We start from the raw sequence: 20,108 nt of genomic DNA, 5'->3' as shown, positions 1-20,108 counted from the left end.
GGTCCTTAGTACCTCTTTCTGTGATGTGATTTACCCCATTCAATCTCCTCCATCCTCCCAGCTATTTACTGCTCCCCTTTTTAAGGAGATATTATTTTTAAATCATTCTATCAGAGTCACAGTTACATCATGAGTGTCCAATATTTCTGTCTAGGTATATTCTCTCTAATAGAGTTAAAATTCTCAAGTTATGAGAGTCTTTCTCCCAGGTGGGGATATAGCCAGTTTTATCTTATTGGACAGCAGTTTTTATTTTTACTTTACCTGTTTCTTTTTTACCTTTTCATCTGTCACTTGAGTCTACTGTTTGTAGTACAAATTTTCTATTTAGCTCTAGTCCTTTAATCAGGAAAAGTTGTAAGTCTCCTGTTTTACTAAATGTCCATCTTCCCCCCAGAAGAGAAAGCTCCCCCTTGCTCTTCAGAATATATCATTCCAGGACCTTCAATCCCTTAATGTTGATGCAGTCAGGTCCTGTGTAATCCTTACTGTGATTCCATGGTATCTAAATTGTTTCTTTCTGGATGCTTTCAGGATTTTCTATTTTTATCTGATATTTCTGGAAGTTGAGCACAATATTCCTTGGTGTTTTCATTTTGGGATTCCTTTCTGGAGGAGATTGATGTATTCTTTCAATTACTATTTTGCCCTCTGGTTCTAGGATGTCAGGGCAATTTTCCATCACTAAATGCTGTAATATTAAATCCTGGCTTTCTTTCTCTTCAATATTTTCAGGGAGTCCATTGCTTCTTAAATTGTCTCTCCTGGTTTTATTCTCAAGGTCAGTGGTTTTGCCAATGAGGTATTTTGTGTCTTCTTCTCTTTTTTTGATTTTTTTTTTGGTTTTGTTTAATAGATTCTTGTTATTTCATGAAGTCATTTGTTTCCACAGACTCCATTCTTTTTTTAGAGAAGAATTTTCTTCATTTACCTTTCACAACTCCTTTTCCAATTGTTCAATTCTTTTTTTGCAAGGCAATGGGGTTAGGTATCTTGCCCAAGACCACACAGCTAGGTAATTATTAAGTGTCTGAGGCTGGATTTGAACTCAGGTACTCCTGATTCTAGGGCTGGTGCTCTATCCACTGCACCACCTAGCCACCCATCAATTATCTTTTTGAAGGAGATTTCCATTTGTCCTAATTGACATTTTGAGAGAATTATTTTCTTTTTGCATTTGTCCAATTATTTTCTTGCCAAAAGATGTTAATTTTCTCATGGGCTGCTTTTCCCAAATTTCCCATTTGATTTTTAAACTCCTTCCTGATTTCTTCAAGTAAGTCTTTCTGGGTTAGAGACCAAAGCATATTCTCTTTGAAAGTTCTAGATCTCTCTGAGTTAAGGTTATATTCTAGGTAGTTTTCTATGGACCTCCCATTTCAATGGCCTTTCTTCATTTTCCTAAGATCTTGTGTTGGGAGAGGAGCTGGTTCACAGAGGTTTGGTGTTGAGATCCCTAGAGGCTTTGCTCACTGGGTTTAGTAACTCCAGGTGGGCCAACTAGTAGGGGGTGCTGATTACTTTCTCTGGAGTGCCTGTGACCTTGATTTGAGGCTCCCTAGGCCTGGAGGGGGTGGGTGATGCTTCTGGATACCTTTATCCTTGAACAGTGTGGGCTGGGCCCTGGGGCTAGAATTTTATTCTCCCTGTTCAGCTGAGGGAGCTCTGTTGTCCATGCCTGAGCCTGGGGTTGGGGATGGGGGAGTGGGCTGTTACTGTGTTTGTTCTGGGAAGAGGACTCAGCTGAACTAAAAGTATAGAGTCCATGGTTCTTCAGATCAGCAAAGCCCAGTGGATCGATGTCTAGCCACATTCTTCCATTCTGCAATTCTCTATGCTGGAATTTGCCTTCCAGCCCAGCTGGGACTCCCCCCAACCTCTGCTCTCACCGCCAAAAGCTCAGTGGCATGGGGCCCTAGGTCCCACAATCAGTGCCTCCATGGCTGATCTTAGGTTAGACCAGCTCTCATCCCACCCTCACTAGCTCTCTGCTCTCTGACCCCCAGCTCACCCATGATCCCCAGAGACAGACTTTATTGGTAAATGTTCTTCTCCTAGCTTTTTTCAATTGAATTTCTGTTAATAGGTTTCTTTCATATTATATTTGAGGGAAGACCAGGAGATCTTATCCATGTTGGCCAGAAGTTCCTTTACATGATTCTTTAACTCATGAGGAGTGTATTTATATTGAGGGTACTTGGAAAGAGGATGAGGTATAAATTGATTTCAACTTGATATTTATGGCTCTTGAGAACTGTATTTCTAATATGTCAGTGTGCTTGGACAGACTGTACTTGGGAAGAAGCTGTGGATATGAAGTGACTATGAAGTAATGTTGCTTAAGATCAATCAATCAACCCTTGAGAATTGTACTTCTTGTTTGTTGTTGTTGTTGTTGTTGTTTTGTTTAGTTTGATTTTATTTTTTTTAATTCTCTTTTTTGTACAAATGTTTTTTTTAATTAATAAAATATTCTTGTTTAAGAGTAAACAAAATAACCACCCCATGAATATAGACTTGCTTGGACGATAAAGTAAAGGGGAGAGAAAAAAATTAAAATTAAAAAATAATAATAATAGTACTAATTGTAGGTATGGCCAGGTGGCACAATGGATGAAGCACCAGCCCTGGAGCCATGAGCACCTGAGCCCACATCCAGCCCCATAGACCCAACAATCACCCAGCTGTGTGACATGCAAGACACCCGACTCCACTGCTCTGCAAAAACCAAAAAGAAGGGGGGAAAAAAGACCCAAAATAAAATAACAATAGTAATAATAGTAGGGGTGGCTGGGTGGCAGACAGAGCATTGGCCCTTGAGCCAGGAGCACCCGGGTCCAAATCCGGCCTCAGACACCCAAAGATCACCCTGCTATGTGGCCCCAGGCAGGCCATCCAGCCCCATTTGCCCTGCATCCTCCCCCAAAAAATAATAATAAAAAATGTACTTCAGTCTTTGTTCCAACACCAACAACTCTGTCATGGGTGGATCACATTCTTTATGGTAAGCCCATCACAAAAGTTACTTCCTTATTTTTCCACCATTACCATTGCTGATCCCAACTCCCTCCTTTCTTATTTCTCCACTACCATGTACTATATTTTCTTTCTCCTTTCACTCTGACTCTGCTGTAGGGTTGCTGAGTGGTGCAGCAGACAGATACCTGGTTCTAGGGCCAAGAAGCCCTGAGCACCCATACCACCGCTTAGGCCCAGAATCCACCTGGCCCTATGGTCCTGGACAGGCCTTCCAATCCCAGCCCCTTGCAAGAAGTGAAAAAGAAAATGTGTTATATCTTACCACTCTCCCCCCATGGTCCATCCTCTCCTCCTTTATTCACATCCCCACCCCTTCCCCCTGCTCCCCCCTCCTTCTTAATCCAGATGTCTATACCCCATTGAGTATATATGCTGTTTCCTCTCCTAGACACCTCTGATGAGAGCAAAGGTTCCCTCATTCCCCTTTGCCTCCCCACTTCCATATCATTTCAATAGCTCATTATAATAAAAAAATCTTATTATATGAAATATCTTGGCCTATTCCCCCTCTCCTTTTTCTTTCTCCCCATTACATTTCCCTTTTTTTCCTATTGACTCCATTTTTACACCATATTTTATCTTCAAATTCAGCTTTCTCCTGTGCTTCAACTATAAAAGCTCTTTCTACCTGCTCTATTAATTGAGAAGGTTCATATGAGTATTATCAGTGTCATTTTTCTATGCAGGAATACATGCAGTTCATCATCATTAAGTCCCTCATATTTTCTCCCTCTCCTCCAATCTCCATGCTTCACCTGAGTCCTGTATCTGAAGATCAAACCTTCTGTTCAGCTCTGGCCATTCCAAAAGGAACATTTGAAATTCCCCTGGTTCATTGAAAGTCCATCTTTTTCCCTGGAAGAGGACATTCAGCCTTGCTGGGTAGTTCATTCTTGGCTGCATTCTAAGCTCTTTTGCCTTCCAGTATATTATATTCCAAGCCCTACGAGCTTCCAATGTAGTTGCTGCTAAGTTCTCTGTGATCCTGACTGAAGCGTCATGATATTTGAATTGTGTCCTTCTGGCTGATTGTAATATTTTCTCTTTGACTTGGGAGTTCTGGAACTTGGCTATAATATTCTTAGAGGTTTGTTTTTTGGGATCCCTTTCTCGGGGGTATCTATGGATTCTCTCCATTTCTATTTTGACCTCTGCTTCTAGAATATCAGGGCAGTTTTCCTGTAGTAATTCTTTGAAAATGATGTCAAGGCTCTTTTCCTGATCATGACTTTCAGGTATTCCAATAATTTTTAAATTATCTTTCCTAAGTCTGTTTTCCATATCAGTTGTTTTTTCAATGAGATATTTCACATTTTCTTCTAATTTTTCATTTTTTTTGGTTTTGAAGTGTTGATTCCTGATTTCTGGTAAATTCATCAATCTCTCTGAATTCTGTTCTTTGTCTGAAGGTTTTGTTCTCCTCAGAGAGTTTTCTTATCTCTTTTTCCATCTGGCCAATTTTGCTTTTTAAGGCATTCTTCTCCTCAATAACTTTTTGAACTGTTTTATCCATTTGACCTAAGTTGGTTTTTAGCATGCTATTTTCTTCAGCATTTTTTTGGATTTCCTTGACTAAGCTGCTGACTTCATTTTCATGTTTTTCCTGCATCTCTCTCCTTTCTTTTCCCAGTTTTTCTTCCAACTCCCTCACTTGATTTTCAAAGTCTTTTTTGAGCTCTGTCATAGCCTGAAACCAATTTCTGTTTTTCTTGAAGTCTTTAGATGCAGGAGCTTGTGCTTCCTCATCTTCAGACTGAGTATTTTGATCCTTCTTGGGCTCATATGCAAAATATTTCTCAATGGTCTTCCTCTTGTTTCTCTGCTTGCTCATTTTCCCAGCCTGGGCCTGGTTTTGGGGTGCTTCCTGAGCTTTTGGGACACTCCCACAAGGGTCTCAGTGCGTGAGGCTCTGTCCTCCCTCCTAGGCTGTGAATGACCATAAGCGCCCCCCTCTGCCACGGGGCTGAAGTGGGGTGCCCTGGTGTTCTATGGGGGGGAGGGCCTAGACTGGTATCAGGATCTGAATGTGGTCAGAACCCCAGAGTCCTGTTCCAGGGGCAGAGGACAGAGCTCTGCACTCTCTCTTTACTCCCCTCCCTCAGCTCAATGGGCTCATGCCCTGGAGGCTCCTGCTTACCAGCTCTGCCTGCTTCTGTTTCCAGATCTGTGGAAAGACCAAGCTGCTTGCTGTGTGCCCTGAGGTTTGGGCTCCATGTGCTCACTCTGGCAGAGGTCCCCTGCTGTTCCCCCACTTTGTGCCTGGTGCTCCCCGCGGTGCAGCTCAGGAGACTCCCCCGCTGCTGTAATCCATGGCTCCCAGCACCCTGGGGCTGCCTCCTGGAGACTGAAGTTCTTTTGCTCTATCGGGCCACTCCTCTGGCCCCTCTGACCCTGGGGAGCAGAGCCTTTCTGCTCTTTTCCAGGTTACCTTGAGTAGGAGAACTGCCTCACTGGGTCCCTTTGTGGGTTCTGTCTCTCAAAAGTTTAGTTAGAGTCCTTAGTTTCAAGCTTTATCAGAGAGCACCTAAGACTCGATCCTTTCTTGTCGCCTGCCATCTTGGCTCTGCCCATTCTAGAATTGTACTTCTATCAGGACAGATTATAGGAGTATATTTTTTTCGAATTATGAATCCAGGCTATTAAGATGGAATTTAATCTGACTTTTGGGTGGTGTATTTATTTTATATCATTGCAATAATCATGTTATAAGAGTAAACATAAACCCCCCCCCCCTCCCCACCCAAGAAGATGAGAAACCTCAAGAATGGTGAGAGAGAGAAAAAAATGTACTTCAGTCTGTGTTCAGATTCCAATGACTCTGTCTCTGGGATGAATTTCCTTCTTTATCATAAGTCCACCAGAGAATTTGCTTCAATATTTCACCCATAGTTGCTATCACTAACTATTTTCATCCACTCTATTCCTCCCCACTTTCATTTTTTCTGTTCTCTCTCTCCTTTTATCCTGTCCCTGTCCAAAAGTGTGTTGTGTCTGAGGACCCTCACTCACAATCTTCCCTCTCTTCTATCTCCATCCTTCCCTCCCCCATTCATCCTTATCCCATCTCTTTCCTCTCATTTTTCTCTAGTGTAAGATAGATTTCTACATCCTATTAAGTGCGTATGTTATTTCCTTTCTGAGATTTTCTTTTGGAATCTCTTTCCAATGAGATTACAGGCTCACCCATTCTACCAAAGTCCCTCAATTTCTATTTTACCATCTGCTTCTAGGATCTTGGGGCAATTTTGCTTTATTATTTCTTGAAAAAGTTTTTTCTTGCCTCTCATGTGAAATATCTTAGCTCCTTCTTCCTCTCCGTTCTGTTCCTCCCAGTGCTTTCCTTTATCACCCATTGATTCCATCTTTTTACTATATTATACTATTATATTCTGCTCCTTCCTATACCTTCTCTATATGTGCTCCTTCTAATAGCTCTTATAAATGAGAAAGTTCATATGAATTATCAGAATCTTCTTCTGATGCCAGAATACAAACAGTTCAACATCATTAAGTTCCTCATAGTTAATTTTTCTCATCCACCTTCTCTATAGTTCACCAGGCTCCTGTATTTGAAGATCAAACTTTCTGTTCAGCTCTGGTTGTTTCCATAGGAAAGTTTGAAAGTCCCCTGTTTCATTGAAAATCCATCTTTTGCCCTGAAAGGGAATGTTCAGTTTTTCTGGGTAGTTGATTCTACCAATTGGGTTTAAAAACTTATCCTATTCTACAGAGAAATAGGGAAAAGGAGAAAGAATGAGGAAGAGGGTAAAAATAAAAGTTAAAGGGGAAATGGAGAAGGAAAGGAGGAAAGACTGATAGAAAGAAGGGCTGATCGAGAGACAGCAATCAGAAGCAAAACCTTTGTAAGGAAAGATAAGGGCAAAGGAAAGAGAAAAGTATAAAAGTGGAAGATAGCATGGAGAGAAAGGGAGTTAGTAACCACAACTGTAAATGTGAGGGGATTTTTTTTCTTTCTTATGGTTTTATTTTCCCTTAGTTATAATTCCTTTTTCACAATGTGACTAATATAGAAATATGCTAAACATGAGTGTACATGTAAAACTTTTACCAGATTGTTTGCTGTCATGGAGGGGGGAGGGGGAAAGGGAGGATAGTAGAAAAATGTGGAACTCATAAACTTGTAAATGAATGCAAGTAAATGGTAACATTTAATAATTTTTTTTAAAAAAAGAATGAAACTATAAGAAATGGGACTTCAGAAAAAACTGAAAAGACTTGCATGAACTGATGCAGAGTGATGGGAGCAAAACCAGAAGAACATTGTACACACTATCAGCAACATTGTATGATGATTAGCCTCTTCTCAGCAGGACAATAATCAAAGACAAATCCAAAGGACATGTGATGGGAACTATATCCAGAGAAAGAACTATGGAATTTGAATGCGAACCAAAGCTTACTTTTTTAATTTTTAGAATTTGATTTATAGGGGGTGGCTAGGTGGCACAGTGGATAAAGTACCAGCCCTGGAGTCAGGAGTACTGGGGTTCAAATCCAGTCTCAGACACTTAATAATTACCTAGCTGTGTGGCCTTGGGCAAGCCACTTAACCCCATTTGCCTTGAAAAAACCTAAAATAAATTTTAATTTATGTATTATGAATTTTTCCCTCTCATGTTTTTCCCTTTTTTATTTGATTCATCTTTCATAATATGATTAATATGGATACATGTTTAACATAGGCATACATGAGTAATCTTAATACATGGTGGGGAAGGGAAGAGAAGAAGGAAGAACAATGTGAAACAAAACCTTACAAAAATGGTTGATGAAAACTATCTTTGCATACAGTTGGGAAAAATAAATAAATAAAATATTTTTAAAATGTGTTTTCTAGTTTTTTTAGTTGCATGTCTAATTCATTCTGTTTCTTTATCTTTTTGAGGGGTGAGATATTCTAGTTAAGTGACTTGCCCAGAGACAAACAGTTAGTAAGGGTCAAATGTCTGAGGTCAAGTTTGAACTCAGGTCCTCTGGACTCCAGGGCTGGTGTTCTACACACTGCACCACCTAGTTATTCCTTTATCTTTTATTAACAAATGTATTTAGATACAATTTCCCCATAAGCATAACTTTGACTTTGTATCTCAAATTTTTGTATGTTTCCTAATTATCATAATTACCCTTAATGAAATTTATTGTTTCTATGATTAGCTTTGGCATGCTCTTAAAATTAATTTAGTCTCTAATTAGTCATAATCATTTGTTTAGCAGCTCTTTATGGAATGAAACTATTATTACATTGTGATAAATAAAGATGTATTTAATTTTTCTGCTTTTCTGCATTTAAGAAGTTTCCAGGCACTGACATGGCCAATTTTTGTAAAAGAATCACAAATAGTCAAAATATGTCTATTCCTGTCTATTCCCATTCAATAATTATCACTCATCTATCCTATTCAATTTGTCTAAAAATCTATTCAGATCCTTCTTTTTTGAAATATAGTTTCTAAATCTGAAAAGAGTACATCTAAACTCACTATTGCAATTTTATTATTTATTTTTCTCTATTAATTTTATCTTTTAAGTATTTAAGTGCTATGCCATTTGATCAATATATTGTAGGTATTTATATTAATTCATTGGCTATGGTACCTTTCAAAATAATGTAGTTTTCTCTTTTAATCACTTTTTATTGTGAGTGTATCTGAAATCATTATTGCTACCTTTACAATTTTATATTTCAGCTGAAATAGAAGAGATTTTATTCCATTTATTATTTTAACTCTCTTTGAATCTTTTTGTTTCAAGTATATGATCATTCATAAATAAAATTGTGCATTCTGGTCTCTAGTTCATTCTGCTATATTCTTCCATTTTATAAAGTACTTCATCCTATTGATAATTATGATGGCTAATTCACATATGTCATATATATATGTATATATATATATACATAAATCATATTCACTTATAACTTTTTTCACTCTTTGCTTTCTACCTTTTTCTTACAAAGACAGGGATAATGCGACACAAGTATACTAGGCATCATTGTTCTTTGCTTGATGCAACATGCTTCTGCTCCTAAATTCCTCTTCTCTTCCTTGAACCAGGACCCCAATCACATACAAAATATCTTTTCTTTATTTCCCTTTAAACCATGTCTTGAGACTATATATACTCTGATATATTATAGTTGTTTTGATTCTTATCTTCCCTCCTACTTTCCCCTCCCCATTCCCTCCTGTTTCTTTGTTGAAGGAAAAGTATTTCTGCATCCAACACTATGGTTACATGAATATGTTTTCTAATCCTTTGATCAATTCATATGAATTTGATGATAAAATCCTCAGCTTGTGCATCCCAATTATTTGAGGTAATTCCCTCCTCCCTTTTTCCTGGTGTATTTCCTTTTCCTTTCTTCTTTAAGGATTATTGAAATATAACAAAACCACTCCATATTGCTCAGTCTCATTTAGATCCCTGATGTTATTAGGGATTCAAAAAGATATCTGTATCAGCTCCCAATTAGGATATTAATGCTTTATTTTTGTGTAGTTACTTTTGATTGCTCACTTACATTGACATTTTTATATTTATCTTGACTCCTGTGTTTGTTTTTAAAATTTTCCATTTATCTCTGGTCTTTTCATCAGGAATACTTCAAAGTTCATTGGTACATTAAAGATTCACTTTTCTTTTTGTCTGGTGGATTATATTCCATTTTGCCTGATAAATTATTCTTTGTTGTGGGTTTCCATCATTTGCAGTTTGGAAATCATCTTCAGATCAGTGGATACCAAGGAGGTTCTTTGTACTTGATTTTTTATTAGATACTATATTTTTTCTTTAATATGGAAGTTGTGGAGTTAGGTTATGATGCTCCTGGAAGTTTCCACTTTGAGGTTTTTTTGGTTTATTTTTTTTTCAGGAAATAGCCAACAGATTCTTCCTATTTTCACTATATCCCCTGGTTCTAATAGATCTGGACAATTTTCATCCATAATTTATTAAAATGTGGCATCCAGATTTTTTTGATTGATTATTCTAATTATTCCAAATTTAACTCTCCTTAATCTATTTTTCTAGTTCAAATTTTTATTTTTATATGACATACTGTAAGTATTTTTACATTTTTTACACTTTCACTTTGTCTTGATGCTTCTTGATGCTTATGAAGTCATTAACTTCAGTTCAGTTCATTCCAATTTTCAGGGAATCTTTTAGTTAAGTAACATTTTCTACCTCTGTGTCAAACTCTTAATCAGCCTTACAACTGTCTCCTCCAAAGCTCTCTTTTCTTTTCCCCATTCTTTTCTCTAGTGTGCTCATTTCATTTAAAAAAATCATCATTTCTAAAATTCTTGATTCTTTTCCTCCAGTCAATCAACTTGCTACTCTATCTAAACTGCACCTTTTTTGGTAGTCTTTTTGAATTCAATCCCTTTGTCCAGATTTGTACTTTGGGTATCTTTATAATAGATCTTCATAGCAAGATCCTGTATTTCTTCATTCTTCTAGTCTTCCTTCTTAAATTGGGATTTTGTATTAGATAATCTCTTCTCACTTCTGGAGAGAATGAAGGGCTTTATTTGGTTCTGTTTTGTATTATCTGAGGTTTTATTTCTATTTTCTCTTGTAATTTATCATTGTACTCTTCAAGAAAGTCAGAGACACTTGGCATGAGTACACACAAACTTTCAGTGTACCATACATCTCACTTAAAGCATTATCTGATCACTTCCCTCTTGATCTGATCTTTGCAAGCTTCCAATCCAGATGTGGACCTAAGTAACACAACAGTAGGCTTGCCCTGGTTGAAGTTCCAATAGATTGCTGCCAATCCAAGTCCCTGCTAACTGAGCTATAGAACTCTATGAAGGCAGAGGACTGAATCCAAGACCTCTCTCTAGAATAAGTGTCACACAGATGATGCTTACACTATTTCTTCTCTTTACTCAGCCTATATCCTCAATCCTGTTCAAAACTAGATCTGCTTGGATGGCAACTGCTTCCTAAATCTGTCCTGGCTCCACAATATAGCTCTCGAATTGAAGCTAAACTGCTGAAAGCTATTCCTGTTCCCTTTCCCTGAATGATACACAGAGTTATGCCCAATCTGTGCTGAATCTAAGACTTCTTGCCCTGGAACAGAGGCACAAATCAACCTTCACCTAACCCCAGGAAGATTCTCTTACTCTAGGTTAGATCCTCTAAAGTTCAGAATGATGCAATTGTTATTTAGCTATTGTTCTTGCCCTTGGACTAAAAAAAAGATTCACTCTGTTTTCTCTAGGAAATGTAGTATCACTACCTGATTTGGCATTTTTTATTAACCTTTTGCTGGAATAATCATGAGGACACTTTGACTGTACCACTTCCTCCTTCTCCATCATCTTGGCTAATCTTCTTTGGCACTTTTGATAGTCAACAGACATTAGACATAATAAAACTTTAAATCATTTATATTACTTAATCAGTGGTGTGATTCTGGTGTAATCTACTTACAAAAATGTCTATAAAAGTCTTGCCTGTTCCCTTTTATTTTCATTAAAAATAATCTCAAAATATTCTCAGCACATTCTTATGAGACAATAAAGATATAAGATAAGCATATGGGTCAGTACAGAGATAAGAAAGCATATGGTAATTGGTTGTTGATGTCTTAAAGAGTGTAGTTTCTTTTTCCCCTTCTGTAATTAAAGCAGGTAATTACATCCAGACTCACAGAAACACTACTGAAATAGTCTTCCTCTTTGTTAATTGGTCATCATATTGGTCTGTGATCGTTCCCACTAGATACAGTTATGCTTTTGGAATTTTTAGCATAATCTATGAACTCTGTGTATACAGTGTATACATACTAGACCTTTTACAGAATGATCATGACATTTCATGAGCCCCATTTTCAAAAGGGAGTAGAGAGTTAGTCACAACAGAATTGTTGGCTAAGAAAGGATCTATATATCAACCTGAGGGGAAATGATCTCCTAGCTTTCAGTCACTCACCCGAATCATTTCTCTTTAAGTCCTTGAAAATGTACCATTAGCAACCTCAGTTGGCCATCACCTCCTTCTTCATCATGCCTTTCATTGTCTTCTTCCCTTTCCTGTTTCATTATTTACATTGGACTATCAGTTATTGAAAATTAGATGTTTCCTGGTCAGAGTTCCCTTCACTAACCACATTCCTGCCATATCTAACTAGAGAAAAGATCCTATGAAAATTAAATTACTGGGATAATTTTTTGTCTCTTGAGAGCATTGGTGCCCTTGAGCTGAATTTCTACAACCACTGGATGTCACCAGTGCTCCATATAACTAAAGACATTTTTAAAAAGCCATCCTATCTGGAGATCCATAGGGAAGAATAGGTATTAACAGCCATTTCCATTGTATTGAAAACCAAAAGAAGTTTAAAATTAAGCTATTTTAGACCTGAAATTAAACAGATTGATACTGTATCAAAAGGACATTACTAAGTTCTGGTGCACCTAAGATGGTGATCATTATTCAAAAGTATTCAATACTCCAGTAGGATTTAGTAGTACTTAACAGAGTTTGATTGAACCTGGAAAGACTCTTAGGGGGTCATTTAATCTACCCCTCATTTTAAAGATGAAATAGAGATACCTATAATGAGCTATTGGCAGACATAGAACCCAAATTAGTATTATTTTCACTTTAATCTCATTTCTAAAATTAGACTATAATGGGAACCCAAGTAGAAGCAATGTCCAGTCATAGATCCCAGTTAAAAGGGAGATATTCATTGTAACTGCTGGATAAACAGCTGCATTCTCAACAGAACTGTATATTATGATGTGGGAGCAGATGGAGAGTCCCTTTCTCCTTCAATGTACTTAATTTCCTTATTAACAGCTAGAGGCAATTTGCAACATGCTTTTTATGTCCAAGATAGGCCATGTGCTTAATTGAAAGTGATTTATAAATATCTAGTTTCACTTATAATTTCCAAGTGATTCTGTATCATACACAAGTGAATAATGTAAAGAGGTCAGTCAGAATAAATCTTGTCTTTCTCAGTCATTTGATGGCAGTGTCCCATGTGATAAGTTAGAACTATCTTGGTTAATTGACCTGCATGATAAATATTGACAATTCAGCCTTACCAGCTGAAAGAGATAAATCAAAATGGCAGTACCTTCTTTAATCTCTTCAGGTTATACTATTTCAAGTACATTTTAACCAGTGAACTGAGACTCTATGCTAAATATAGAGTCCCTTCCCTTTTATGGTCCATATTCTTTCCCACTTTGCCTGCTGCCTGAAGATTTAATAACTCACACTTACTTAACCATAAACTAAAACCTGACTCTAATGGCTTAACTAAGCATGAAATAATCCTGGGTTTTTGAAGGTTAGGTCTCCCAGCTCTTAGAAAAAGCAAAGATGTCAAATTAAAAACAAACAAAAACAGGTCATTATGAAGTCTTGAAGAAATAAATATACAATATTTCAAAGAGTCAAGATCTAGTTGGGATAGATATTTCCTGCAGGACTGAAGATCATGCTGTCTCTGCCTTGGCACTTGGTTTTTTATGAGTATTTTTTTTAAAAAATCATCAAGAATATCTCCATACTTAGCTAAACTAGTTTTTCCATCACAGATGCACAGTCTATCCTTAGACTTCCATACAAATCCTTTCTAGGTTAGTGGCTAAATTTCCAGATTAACAAAACATCAAGCATAGATCAAGATTTATTTGACATTACAAAATAGAGTACTTGCACCCAAACTAATAAACAGTTAAGCTCTGCCTCCCTTTTCCCTTCACAATGGATTCTGACCTTCCCCAGATACCAATACAGTTTTCCTAAGGTCTTTTATTACCAGATTAGAATAATATAACTATATACTTCAAAAAAATTCACATCTTGTCAAGCAGTCATGAAAGGCATGAACCTTTATAAGATTTTGTAACATTGTGAGTTCCAAATTTCTCTCCAGCTTCGTTTAAAAAAGGGGCACAAAAATCCTGAAGAAATTAGAGCTTAAAATGGCCAAAAATCAAAGGAGAAATTAATAAAATTGACATTTTAAAAATCATTGCACAGTAAGTAAACTAAAAACTGGTTTTATGAAGAAAACCAATAATACAAATGAACTATTGGCTAATTACCAATATCAAATTACCACCAATGAAGATAAAATTAAAACAAATATTGGAAATTATTTTGCCCAATTATATGGTAGTTATATTAACAATCTATGTGAAATGGATGAATATTTACAAAAATATAAATTGCCCAAACTAACAGAAGAGGAAACAGAATATTTAAACAATACTGTCTTAGAAAAAAAGAAATTAAAAAAAAACATAAATGAGCTCTTTAAGGGGGGGGGGGACCCAGTAATAGATGAATTTATAAGTGAATTCTATCAAACATTTAAGAACAAATTAATCCCATTGCTATACAATTTTGGTAGATAAAGATAGAGTCTTAATAATTTTTTGTGACACAAATATGGTTTTAACACCTAACCAGAGAGAGAGGAAAAAAACAGAGATGGAAAACAGGTCAGTTTCTCTAATTCTATTTAAAAATAACTGCAGATATTATAAAATACTTGGGAGTCTACCTGCCAAGACAAATACAAATACCATATTGATACAATAACAAAACTCCTTTCATACAAATAAAGACAAAACAAACAATTTGGGAAAATAGTAATTGCTATTTGGTAGACCAAGCTTATATAATAAAAATTAATTTACTTTTTCAATGCCCTACCAATCAAACTACCAAATGATTATTTTATAGAACTTTTAAAAATCATATAATAATCAAAACAATCTGGTACTGGCTAAAAAAATAGTGGTGGATTAGTGGAACAGACTAGGCATATTATATACATTAGCAAATTACTCTTGTAATTTTGTGTTTGATAAACCCAAAGATACAAGCTTTGCATTCAAGAATTCAACATTTGACAAAAATTCTTGGCAAAATTGAAAAGCAGTTTGGCAGAAACCAGACATAGGCCAGCAGCTTGCAAAATAAGTCAAAATAAGGTCAAAATGGGTAAGTGATTTAGACACAAGGAGTGATAACATAAGTAAATTAGAGAAATATGGAATTTTTATATCTATGGATACAGAAGAGTTTATGACCAAATAGAAGATCATGGAAATAAAATAGATAATTTCAATTACATGAAATTAAAAAGGTTTTGTACAAACAAACCAATGTGACCAAAATCAGAAGATAAACAGTTAAGGAGTGGGGTGGAATTTACACAGGTTTCTCTGATATAGACCTCATTTGTCAAATGCAAGGAAATAAGGTAAATTTATAAAGAATAAGAATCATTTCCAAATTGATAAATGGTCAAAGGATATAAACAGGCAGTTTTCAAAAGAAAGCAAAACTATCAATAATCACAAAGAAAAATACTCTGAATCACTATTGATTAGAGAAATGTAAATTAAAGCAAACCTAAGATCCTACCTCACCCCTACAGATGGACCTACCTAAAAAGAAGAAAAAAATGATAAATTCCAGAGGGCATGTGGAAAAATTGGGACATTAATGCACTCTTTGTGGAGTTGTCAACTGATTCAGTCCTTCTGGAGAACAGTTTGAAACTATGCCAAAACTATAAAATTGTACATTCCATTTGACCCAGCAAGATCAGTACTAGGTCTATATCCCAAAGAGATCAAAAAGAGGGGGGAAAGAACTTTTTGTTCAAAAATATGTATAGAAGTTATCTTTTTTGACTTCAAAAAATTGAAAATTGAGGGGATGTCCATCAATTGGGGGAACAGTAGGGCTATATGATTGTGATAGGATATTATTATACCACAAAAAATGAACAGGATGTTTCCAGAAAAATTTTGGAAGACAGATGACCTAATGCAAAGTGAAGTGAATAGAACCAGAAGAACATTGTACAGTAATAAAAGATGATCACCCATGAAAGATCCAGCTACTCTGCTTAAAACAATGACCCAACTCAAGTGCAAGGACCATTGATGAAAAATACTATGCACCTCTAGAAAGAGATGATTGATGAGCTCTAAATGTGAATTGAAACATAATTTTTTTAACTTTGTTTCTTGCTTTCAGAGGGCTTTTTTTGGTTTTGTAACACAGCTAATATAGAAACATTTACATGACTTTACATGTATAATTGATACCATATTGCTTGCCTTTTCAATAGGAAGAGGGTGAGAGGAAGGAAAAGAATCTTGAACTCATGATTTTTTAAAGAATGTTAAAAATAAATGAATAAAAAATTATACATTTAAAAATGTAAAAGCACTTCATAATAATAGACTTAATTTATATACCTTTTTCAGTTTGTTTTCTCACAAAAAGTATAATGGACATAGCACAAGTACAATTCCTAATTTATATATGAGGAAACATTCTCAGAAAGGTTAAAATGGCTTTCTCACCATCATAAGCCTGGCGTAAGTTTCAGAATGGGAGACCTACCTATTTCTTTTTCTGAATCTGTTAAGGACACTTTCCAGGATATAGCTGTAGTTGTCTTCATCAATCAGTTAGTTAACAAGCACTTACTGGCTAAGTACTAAGCATATTTTTAAAAAGGACAAAAAAATTCAAGTCCTGTCCTCAAAGAGCTTACCTTCTAATGGAGGGAACAACATGCATAGAGTATAAACAAAAGGTAATCTTAAAGAGAGAAGAGAAGGAAGCACTTAGGAAAGTCCTAATAATATCAACAAAATCCAAATACTATATTATGGATAAGGAATATTTCAGTAAGAAATGGTACTATATACTCAAAAAGGAAGTCCTGGTCTTTCATAAGGAACACGTAGAATTTACTAGACACTGACCTCAAGGACAAAGGAAAAAAAATGATGCAAGCAGGGTAATAGATGGACTTTAGGAATAGGAAAAGAGGGGACATTTTTTTCTATCAATATAAGTCCTTGCTTATTTTTTTTAAATAGCTATTAAATGTATACTCTATTTACTACACCAAAGACTGTGAAATACAAGGAAAATTGTGATACAAAAATCTTCGGGTCACATGCAAACTGGGTGTGGGAAGTGGGAAGAGGAGAGTAGGAATAAGTGCATAAGTAATTATGCTACAAGGGAGAGTAAAACCAAGGTATCAGAGATTTAGAATTGGATGGAATTTCAAAAACTATTTGGTCCAATCCCCCACACTTTAAAGAAGAGGAAATTGAGACCCAGTGATATTAAAGTGACTTACCCAAGATCATAGAGGTAATGAGTCAAAGGCCAGATTTGATCCTAGGCTCTTCCTACTCTAGAACTAATGTTCTTTCTACTGTATCAAGAGAAGTACTAAGAAAAATTTGAAGGGAGGAGAAATTACTTTCATTTGGGAGGGCTGAACCTAAGTAGTAGTTCTTTATTAAATATCTGAGAGTTCTCATGAATTAGTTATACTCAAGTTGAATCTCAAAGAAAAGGAAAGACTTCAATATATGAAGATGTTGAGAGAGTCCATTTGAAACATGGGGAATGCTATGAGCAAAGAGCAAGAAAGTACAAGTCAAGGAGACAGAATAGATAATAGCTCATTTTAGTTAGAATAGAGATAATATACATTATCTCATTTGAACCTCACAAAAGCCCTATGGCAAAGCTACTATTCTCATCTATATTTCATAGCCCAGGTTGGCTAGAATATAGACAACACACTATTTATTGTTCCATCTTCTCTTGTTCTGTGAAATATGAATGCTTCTAACTCAAACCTTAATTGATTCCACTTCTCTCAACCTACTCCCCCCTCTATTTGGAGGACAGAATACAAATCTTCTCCCAATGTCTTCCTTCATAGAGGACAGAAACTGAAATCTCCTATCACTCTATTTTTTATGTGCTATGTTTCCTGGTTTCAACTCTACAGAACAAGATACCTAGTTTCCATTCTCCCCATCACTATTCTCCCATTCCTACTTTTTGCTTCCTTTTTGTATAAAACCCTGGAAAGTCACTTGACCCTTTTTGCCTCAGTTTCCTCATTTGTAAAAGAGTGAGAAGGAAATGACAAACCAGTTTAGCATCTTTGCCAAGAAAACCCCAAATGGAGTCAAGTCAGACACAACTGGAACAACTTAACAGCAACAACAATTTCCGTGAAATTTAGAATATAAACTCATTGAAGGCAGGAATTGTCTCTCTTTTTATTAATTATATCCCCAGCACAAAGCATAGTGCCTAGCACATTCTACAAGCTTAATAAATGTTTATTGGATTGAATTATCTCATTTAAGCCTCTAAAACCCTCTAACATAGATGCAATTTTTATAAGCATTTCATAGATGAGAAACAGACTGAGTGAGATCAAGACTCATCCAGTCTCATACCTACTAAATTTCAGAAGTCAGATTTGAATGCAAGTGTCCCTTACTACATACAAAGCCACACTCCTCTACACAACCCTGAAGAGAGTGATAAATACTGGTTCACTCAAATAGGTAGAAAAAGAAATTCCTGACATGAGATTTCAGGAATTTCTTTTTCTACCTATTTGAGTGAACCAGTATTTATCACTCTCTTCAGGGTTGTGTTCTAGGGAGTAGTCTTCATTCATTCAAGACTCCAATTATCTACTTGATAGCAAGTCAGTGGACAGATCTGAGGAAATGGTCTCATTCAATTAGGAGTAAGAATTACCAATGAATCAATCAACCACAGTCTAGGCTGTGAACTCTTTTATTTGAATCAGGGAATATGAATTCAAGTCTTGCCTTTGATACTTACTACCTGTGTGACCCTAATCCACTAATACAATTTTCTTGTATATAAAATGAAAGTGCTGATCTATCAGCCAGAGATAATAACAGTTTACATGTTTAAATAAAGTTTTATTGGATTTTAAAATGTAATAACTATTTTTTAGCTAAGATCTACAAAATAGACATTTGACCTTCATGTTGTAGATAGCTGACTCCAGAGCAAGGTGGTCTCTGATAAGCCTTCTGTCTCTTCCTAGATTCTAGAGCTATTATCCTAGGAAAGTGCCAGGCCTTCTCAAGTATCTTATCCTCTCAGGAGGCAAATGCTTATTACTTTCATGCTTTTTTATGTCCATGGTATGCCAAGTGCTTGACTAGTGTACTTATCCGTTAAAACAAGTCATTTCATTAAATTGCTCACCCTGTTTTTTTTTTTTCCTGAGGAAACAGAGATAGTGGGAGATTAAGTAACTTACTGTGAATTCTATTCAAGTTTCAGCAGCTGACCTAAAACTAGAACCTATAAGTGTCTTTATTTCTACAATTACCTTCTCATTGGTAAGAAGAAGATACTGGGAGAAAAGAGGAAAGAGAACAGTAAATAAAATAGGAAACTTACCCAAGAGGTTAAATGCTTTGTTTTAAAAGCAATTTTGGTAATTCAAAGTTTGAGTCCAAAGAGTCTTCTGACTCCCCCTACTTTCCAACAGTAAATGACAGGTTATTCCTCCTTTATACCCCTATTTATTCATATGCAGTGCAATCTTTGCAAACAACACTTGGGGGAATCTGCTTCTTCCTTCTCTAGGCAGCCTGCCATCACTACCTCAGGGACTGTGCCTGCTTAGCTCTGGAAGGTTGCCCTGAATAGTTGAAAAGTTAAAAATAACCACTCAAAAAAAAAAGTTTAATTATATCTGAATTTCATTTAATCATACTTCCTGTCATTTTCCTGGGGTCTTTTTCCACTTATAAATAACTTGACTATTTAAAACATAAAACTCACAAAAAAGAACAGGTAACAATCTGCTTAATTCAAGAATTCCATCATTATGGTTCTCAGAGCTTGTGGAATCCATGTTCTTTGCACAAATCTAGTTTGCCAAATGTATGTGCCATGAGATTTACATCTCACATCTTGCCAAGTCTAGGAAGCATGATCAAGTTACCAACTCTCCAAGTTCCCAAATTAGAGTAAGAAACTAAAGAGGTACTTCTGGATTTGACAGACTAGATAATATCCTGATGCTCATACCTTCAAATTGAATTTGTCATGCTTGAGAGAGTCCACTGCCTTCTTAAATACAAAACTGGAGAGGACAGGAAATTGATGTAGAATGTGTGATCTTGAGTGTGAAATACCCAACTGCATAATTACTACATTAAATA

General features: G+C 36.1%; 1 long non-coding RNA gene across 4 annotated transcripts in view; it reads right to left on the bottom strand.

Annotated features, from left to right (window-relative positions):
• Positions 1–19,416, bottom strand: part of LOC141517722 (uncharacterized) — an 80,481-nt gene extending 61,065 nt beyond the window's left edge. For all 4 annotated transcript variants that reach the window (XR_012476965.1, XR_012476964.1, XR_012476963.1 and 1 more), the window contains exon 1: positions 19,339–19,416. This is a non-coding gene — a long non-coding RNA (uncharacterized LOC141517722). The remainder of the gene's footprint in view (positions 1–19,338) is intronic.
• Between the last annotated feature and the right edge of the window lie 692 nt (positions 19,417–20,108).

The sequence above is a fragment of the Macrotis lagotis genome, chromosome 3 (genome assembly GCF_037893015.1).
Source record: "Macrotis lagotis isolate mMagLag1 chromosome 3, bilby.v1.9.chrom.fasta, whole genome shotgun sequence".
Taxonomy (NCBI): Eukaryota; Metazoa; Chordata; class Mammalia; order Peramelemorphia; family Peramelidae; genus Macrotis; species Macrotis lagotis.
The sequence above is the reverse complement of the archived record's forward strand: the minus strand, read 5'-3'. Positions and strand labels throughout refer to the sequence as shown.